Here is an 8,350-nt window from a genome sequence, read left to right as displayed (position 1 = left end):
CTAAACATTATTTAAAGCTGGTTAACATATCAGAAATCATTTTGTTATTTTTCTTAATTAAAGTGCAGTACTGTTTTTAATTATCATTCCCTAGACAACAAGATCAACATCGCCATTGTATTTTTATAAGTTTATATTGCACTACACTGCATATTAATTCCACAACGAAAATGATAAAATATGAAGATGATTTGGGCTTTGTAGGTGTATCCTTTTTTTAAATAAGCAAACCTTTGTCAATTTTTAATGTACAACTGATGCTGGATGCACACCTCACTTAGAATATTGAAACACAATCTAAATATGTCAGAATAGCAATTTGTCCAAGAACTAATAAAATAAATACTAATATGAAAGGTTGTATAAAAGTTTGTAAGATAACTGGCTACTGATGATTCATGTACAAGTTTAGTATACTTCTTTAAAGTAGACTTCTCACGAGTATGCCTCTTGGTTCCACTAACTGCAACACTTTGGCAAAAGATCTCAAGGAATCGAATTTTTAAATTAATATTTTGTTACTTACTTTTAACCATTTCTGAAGAAACAGACATTGGTGACCCTCTAGCAGCTATACTAAATTCATGAAATTTATTCGTAATTACAGACTCTTTCAGATTTTAGCAGCATTTGTTATGATTATTACCTGTTGACGACACATGAAAATTTGCGCCAGACCAGGACTCGGACCCAGATTTCCTGCTTATCGCGAGTTGTCACCTGTCGGAGCACACTTCCTGGACCATCCCAAACTTTCATATGTGATACTATCTACAATCGCATCACTCCTACCTTTACTTGTATTCCCACCAAAACGATTCAAAGAGCCAAAAATATTCAATGGCAGTATTACAATCATCATTTTGCTCATCAAGGCTTGTAATAATGAAACCCAATGGCGGGAATCCAAGCAAAATTGCGAGCACTGGTGTCGTAGACAGTATGACATATGGAAGTTGGAGTCAGTTCTGGAAGCAAGGTCAGAGACCTGAAGTGGTTAAGGAAACCACTCGCAACATGTGGGAAATCCCAGTCTGAGTCGCAGTCAGACACAAATTTTCATACCTCATCAATATATAATATCTTCAAACCTAACGCAGCTAATGTCAGAAAGATTTCACGGCTGCAAACGAATCTCACAAATTTAGTACAGCTTCAAGTGATTCTGTTTCTTCAGGCATTATTAAAAATAAGTATTACAAGTCTCGAGTGGTACATAACGATTGTGATACTAACAAAGAATACCTTTGTGTACTTGAAACCCTGTGTTGGGAATCCATGTAGAATTGCAAGTGATGGGATCGTATACAGTATGACATACAGAAGTATGACATATGGAAGTCGGGGTCAGTTCTGGAAGCATGCTCAGACAGCTGTAGTGGTGAACACTAGAAGGACTGGTGATTGTGGTCCCCCCAGGACCAACCTGCCATTTTCACAGGTACAGTTTGATTTTCCTAGTTAAAATAGTAAACAAATTTGGCTATATACCAATTTATTTCGTAGTATTTATATATGTTGCCAGGATGTCATTTTATTTTTCGGGAAACATTGTGTGGTATAATGAACACTTCATACCAAATACATATGATAGCAAGTTCTGAAATGGATAGCTTCCCCCAGCAAAAACTTGTTTCGACATAAAATTTTGAATAGTGCAATACAGGGTGATTCACAAAGATATGCATATATTTTAATATGTTATTCTACAATTAAAACTAATGAAAAAAGTTCATGTAATCATAGGTCTGCTAATGTTTAGTTATGGAGTTATGGCTAGTAAAAGATTTTGCCTGAAATTTAGCAACTTCGCTAATATGACGCCATCATAAAACTGTACGAAGTTGAAGCAAAGCACGACTTTCATTTATGTTGTTGCTATTGAACTAGTGAATCTAATAAAACATGTCCCAGCCATGTATCTGCAGTAGTTTTCCAGAACATCTAGAGAAGTAAAGAAGTAATTTTGTAAAATTTTTAATTTATTATCTACTTAACCCAATTTGTTTTCTGAAATCCAGAGAACTGCACAAAGTTTTTACCATAAGTTATAGAGAATTTAATTTTGGAAAAATGATGCTAATAACGTTAAATGAAACTGTATGAATGTGTCATATAATCAGTTTTTATTAATACCATAGCACATGTGAAATCATGGTAAACCGGAAAAACCAAAGCTCAGTGTTAAGGAAGTTATACAGTGTACATACAGTTTTACTATATATTCTCAATAAGTGTTCAAAAATGTCTCCATCGAGTTCAATGCATTTAGCTGCATGTGTATGAACAGATTTTGTTGATCGTTTCAGTTTCACAGGGTTGTTCTTAATTTCGTCTATTCATTCATATTGCGAGCAAGTAATGCCACACGTGTATTGACTTTGTCCTCGTAAACTATGTCTTTCATCCATCCCCACACACAGAAATTCATTAATGTTAAATCGAGCGACCTGCGCGGCCACAGACGTGTAGCATCACGACCAATCCATTTCTGGGGAAAATCTTCATTTAAATGTGTAGTAACGGCGTTGGTGAAATTTGGAGACACGCTATCGTGTTGAACATACATCTGCAATCGCGTAACAAGTGGAACACCTTCGAGCAAGCAGGGCATTTCTTCTTGAAGGAATTGTAAGTACGTCTCGCCAGTTAGACGTCCTGGGAAAATGAATGGTCCAGTAAAGTGTGTGTTGATTACACCACACCACACATATATGGTAAATCGCTGCTGGAAATTGCGTTGCACTGTTGCAGGTGGGTTTGCTTCAGACCATATGAGATTGTTATGTAAGTTGTTTATACCGTCTCGAGTAAACTGTACCTCATCAGTAAATAAAATGTATTTCTGTAACTGCCTATTAGTATTTAACCAGTTGCACAGCTCCAAGCGAAGAGCAGGATATCCCAGATGTAAATGATGCAGTTTTTGTTTATGTACTTCAGTATACGCCATACCTTAGATTGTGAAATGCCTAATTGTTGATAGATACATTGTGTACTGGTACTCAGGCTACAGTGAACAGCATCCATAATATCCTCATCATCATATTCACGTATTGAGCCCTCGTACTGGTTATGAACGCTAGGTAGAGAACCTGTATCCCGTAACATTCGAAATACTCCACTAATGGTTCGTGCATTTGGAATCCTTCGAGTTAGATAACGTACGCGATATTCGTTAACTGCAGCTGCAGCATTACATCGCATTTGCCATAAATAAACACCATATCGGCGTAGTCTCCTGTCGTAAATTTGAAAGGCATCCATATTTCATAAATAATCTACAAACTACGACAGTTACTGTCTGGTTTCACTTAAATACACTATTGTTATTATGTTCTTTCTCTGAATACTGCAGAAAACTAACTCGTTTCAGGCTTAAAAAACGACTGAAACAACTCACTAACGGTTGCCAACAATGACATAAACGTTTCTACATTCTTAATGGAAAGTAAACAAATTTGCTTGTGTAATAATCGTTGCTTCTCCGGATGTTCTGGAAAACTACTGCAGAGACACGTCTGGGACATGTTTTATTAGTTTCACTAGATCAATAACAACAAAATAAATAGAAATTGTGCTTCACTTTAACCTCATATAATTTTGTGATGTCTTCATATTAGCGAAATTGCTAAATTTCTGGCAAAATCTTTTATTAGGCGTAACTTCGTAACTAAACATTTGTGGACCTATGTTTACAGGAACGTTTTTCTTTAGTTTTACTTGTAGAATAACTTATTAAAATATTTACATATCTTCATGAATCACAACTTAACATAGCATTCCTAGCTGTGATTTGGTTTATTCAAAGCCTCCTGCTGCATTGTGACACCTAGCACATATGTATTCAGCATTGTCTAAATGTGGTCCACAAACATACTTCCTGCACTTTGTACATAGATGCTTGCTGCTATTCTTCCCCCTGCATCTTCCAGTTTGACAAGTCTTGGGAATGTTCCTATGTTGCAGTACTGTGTTAGGAAGCACATTGTATACCCTCATGGCCTTATATGTTGAAGGTCTTCTTCGAACTTGTATGTAAACTGACGTCTGCTTACTTTTTCACCTGTTTATTTCTTGCAGAATTCTCATGCATTAATGGCTGCCAAGTCCAATATATTGAAAGAAACATTGGTAACTTTTCAGGATGTCATTAATTGATAGTTACTGAGTTATGCATTCGATTCAAAAGAAGCACATTGTTGTTCTTTGCCTTTGATAGCATGTTAGTCATATAACAGGACTTATAAAGTGTAGTTGTATGCAAGAGGTGCTACAGCAGTTTTCGCTGACTGAGAGATTTCCGTTATAGAGCTTTTCACAATGCCCATCAAGCTTCTATTCTTACATTTCAAACTTTCTACAAGGCATTTGTCACAAGTAATATTTTTCCTGTGGAAACAAATGTGTTACAACATGCTCTGTAAGAGGAATGTCTGAGGGGCACTGCCCATTTGTGCCTAAGTAAGAGGAACCATTCACCAGATTCCTAGAATTTGTATCAACTGCAGCCAAAACTTTATTCCAAATTTGTCAGGTTTATTGCTCCTATATTGAATGAAAGAGCATTGATGATGGTGATGATGTTTGGTTTGTGGGGGGGGGGGGGGGCTCAATTGAGCGGTTATCAGCACCTGTACAAATTCCCAACCTTTGCTCAGCCCAGTCTCGCCATTTTCATGAATAACGATGAAATGATGAGGACAACACAAACACCCAGTCATCTCGAGGCAGGTGAAAATCTCTGACGCCGCCAGGAATCGAACCATGGAACCCCGTGCTCAGGAAACGAGAACGCGACCGCGAGACCACGAGCTGTGGACGAAAGAGCATTAAGCCTTGCATGGAAACAGTTGCTCATCCACAGTGATATTTTCTCCTGGGATTAGCTATAAAACGATTCTATGCAGAGATAGCAGGTGCAAAGCGATCTATCCTTGTCTTTAGGAACGTGTGTCGTTTTCATCAAATCGCATAAACCAAAAATTATCAGTGAATTGATTTCTACTCATTGTGTTGCGGAAAACTGCTGGATCTTATCATATACTTCAAAATTTGTTTACCATACAAACCATGGCTTTGAAACGCCATTATGAAGCAATTGAAATGTACTCAACACAAACTGTGCTACTTGAGCAATGAAGCTTCCTTTCTCATCATCAAAGTGTCTGCAGAATGCAGTACACTTACCACAAATGTATACGACAATAGCAGTGGGCAAGTGCGACAGCTATGTTTCACACATTCATACCTGTCAAACAGTCAGATGGTGGTCCATCTAGCAGGAGTTCCTTGTGCAACTCTTCAGAAAGGTCGTAAACGTTTAGTTCTTGGTAGACATGTACTTCTACTGAAACTTCCTGGCAGATTAAAACTGTGTGCTGGACCGAGACTCGAACTCGGGACCTTTGCCTTTCACGGGCAAGTGCTCTACCAACTGAGCTACCCAAGCACGACACACGCACCGTCCTCACAGCTTTACTTCTGCCAGTATCTCATGTCCTACCTTCCAAACTTTACATAAGCTCTCCTGCGAACCAGGTTCGCAGGAGAGTCTCGCGCACGCTCTGCTGCGGAGTGAAAATCTCATTCATGTACATCTACTGTATTTATTAAATGTTGTAGAAGATGGGAAATGTAGAATAAACAATTTATAAGAAAATAACTTTACTAAAGCAAAGCACCCTTTGAAATGACGGTATGGTCCTTCTAGTGCTAAGGCATCCACTCGAGACATGTGGGAAATCCGACCCAGACAGACACAAATTTTCATGTGTCATCAACAGGTACTATCTTCATACCTAACGCCACTAAGATTACACGGTTGCGAATGAATTTCACAAATTTAGTACATCTGCAAGAGCTTCACTAATATCTGTTGGCTCTGAGCACTATGGGACTCAACTTCTGAGGTCATTAGTCCCCTAGAACTTAGAACTAGTTAAACCTAACTAACCTAAGGACATCACAAACATCCATGCCCGAGGCAGGATTCGAACCTGCGACCGTAGCGGTCTTGCGGATCCAGACTGCAGTGCCTTTAACCGCACGGCCACTTCGGCCGCCCCACTAATATCTGTTCCTTAAGATATTGTTAAAAAGAAGTATTACAAGGTCATAAGCTTCGATGAGCAAAATTGTGACATTAACATGGAATACATTTGTCTACTTGAAGCCCTGTGGTCGAAATCCCATTAAAGTTGCGAACGATGGTGTCGAATACAGTGTGACATACAGAAGTTTGGGTCGGTCGAGTAAGTGCACTCAGATAGAAAAAGTGGTTAATGTGACCTCTTGTGACAAGTGGGAAATCTAGGTACAAATCCCGGTCTGGAACAAATTTTCACGTTTCATTAATAAGTAATATCATCATACCTAACGCAGCTTATGTCCGCAATTGCGAATAAGTTTCATAATATTTTATTTTCGGTCAGTAGTACAATGAGAGAACTATGAATATCACGAATGTGATACATCTACAACCAATGTTGTGGAACATATATGAAAACAGTAATTAAAGGGGGCAGTTGGCAAGCTGTTGTCCATGAATATGAAACATGTGTGAAGAGGCTTAGAAAGGTTTAGAAGATTTATCCTGTGTGAAATAGAATTATGGCTAACTGTTGCAGATCTTCTACTACAACAATAGCAGCAAGAGCTTTTTTCAGGTTGTCGTATCTGTAATAGCAGTTTGTATGTTCCATAGCTGCAGCCATAACTGTAAATATTAAATTTATTTGTCCACTTCTACATTCTTCCAGACAACAATCAAAGCGAGTGCCTTTCCAGGCCCATGCCACCTGTTTGAACTGAAGCAAAAAATACTGTTTCATCTCTGAGATTACCTGACTTGGCACTGCAGTGTTATCGGCATACGAAATGTACTCGACCTTGGTGCACAGCACCAGCAACACATTGGTCATACATCTGTAACTACTTGTAACAACCTGCTCTATCAGCAATCTGTGTCAGCAACAATGTTCACGCAACACCACGTGGCCGCACATTTCCGTAAAAAATGACCCATTTAAATAAACCTTCAGAGCACCTGCCATACTTATAAGAGACAGCAGGAAGTGTGCGACGATGCACACGATCACCGACAGGCTTCGAGTTCGGTTGCTCACACCGCAGTGACCCAGTGCGGAAAAGCATGTGAAAAGTGCTAGTGTAGTGTTACCTAAAGCTGGGAGTTCCAAAATTCAGTGCCCAGGCTGACAGATATGATGATGGAGACAACAAATGGCATATTTTGTTAAGCAACCAGGTGTCGGAAACATATACTGAGCGAACACTGTGCATATGTAAGTAGTCTGGCAGCGAAGGGGATAAACAGAAAAGTCCCTTTTTCAAACATCATTACACCAAAGTTAATTTGAGGTTCATAGTGTTGTGACGTAATGACGTTCCCATTGAGCCAGTGAACAGTACGTGGTGCCTGCTTGATGGTTGTAGTACATAACATGGAGCACTACATACTGCCTGCGAGTTCTCTGTATCTCACTCCACGCAGGTAGCCTCCTTTTTATATGAGACAAAATTTTCACTGGAAATGTATTCCACCCCTGTGAACTAAGAGAAGTGATTATTAGAAAGATTTCTTGCAGCTATCACATCTATATGGAACACAACACACATTTTCCACTGAACACGAGACATCTTGCTAAGTCTTGCTCATTTTGAACAACTATTGTAACTGATCAGAATAATAATGAACTGAAGCACATTTAACATTTTTTTTTAAATTCTCAGTCACTTCCAATGGCCTTCTGGAAACTCCATACTCCTTCAGCGTAAATTTCGAAGAACTGGTTCCTTGACGAAATATTTTTGCTGTTGTCTCCACCGTCATACCTGTCATTTTGGGCACAGACTCATTGAACATTCTTTACGTAGTAAAGTGTCTAAGTTCTTCATCTCAAGTTACTTTAGACCCTTTATCTGAAATCTGTTTTCGCTTAGTCGAAACAAACAACAATTCATTCTTAAAACTTCATCCGCGGATAGACACAGGCATCAGTTTTATTCTTTTAAACGATATTATGCTATTTTCTACGCCTCAATAGCAGATCTCTAGGAGACAAATTCAGTTATAAAACTCTTTTATAGGCCTAACAAGAAATCATAAAGTACAAATATATCGAACACACGGATTTTTGGATGTTGTTGCTCCTGTTCAGCGGCCCCCCCCCCCCATAAATGTACGCCACTATCCAACTTATCTCCGCTGATAACACCATAAGTTAGGTATTCTCGAAGGAAACCTGGTTAGTCGAGTCAAATGATATGTCGTCAGTTGTGTTTTTGCCACCAGAGAAGTTAACAGGAGTTAACTGGACTGCAGTAGAAC

At 38.7% G+C, this 8,350-nt stretch overlaps 1 non-coding gene across 1 annotated transcript; it reads right to left on the bottom strand.

The window, feature by feature from the left end:
* Positions 1–5,378: 5,378 nt before the first annotated feature.
* On the bottom strand, positions 5,379–5,453 carry Trnas-uga. Its single transcript has one exon. It is a non-coding gene; the product is annotated as a tRNA-Ser (tRNA).
* Between the last annotated feature and the right edge of the window lie 2,897 nt (positions 5,454–8,350).

Source organism: Schistocerca piceifrons, chromosome X, assembly GCF_021461385.2.
Source record: "Schistocerca piceifrons isolate TAMUIC-IGC-003096 chromosome X, iqSchPice1.1, whole genome shotgun sequence".
In the NCBI taxonomy this organism is placed as follows: domain Eukaryota; kingdom Metazoa; phylum Arthropoda; class Insecta; order Orthoptera; family Acrididae; genus Schistocerca; species Schistocerca piceifrons.
The sequence above is the reverse complement of the archived record's forward strand: the minus strand, read 5'-3'. Positions and strand labels throughout refer to the sequence as shown.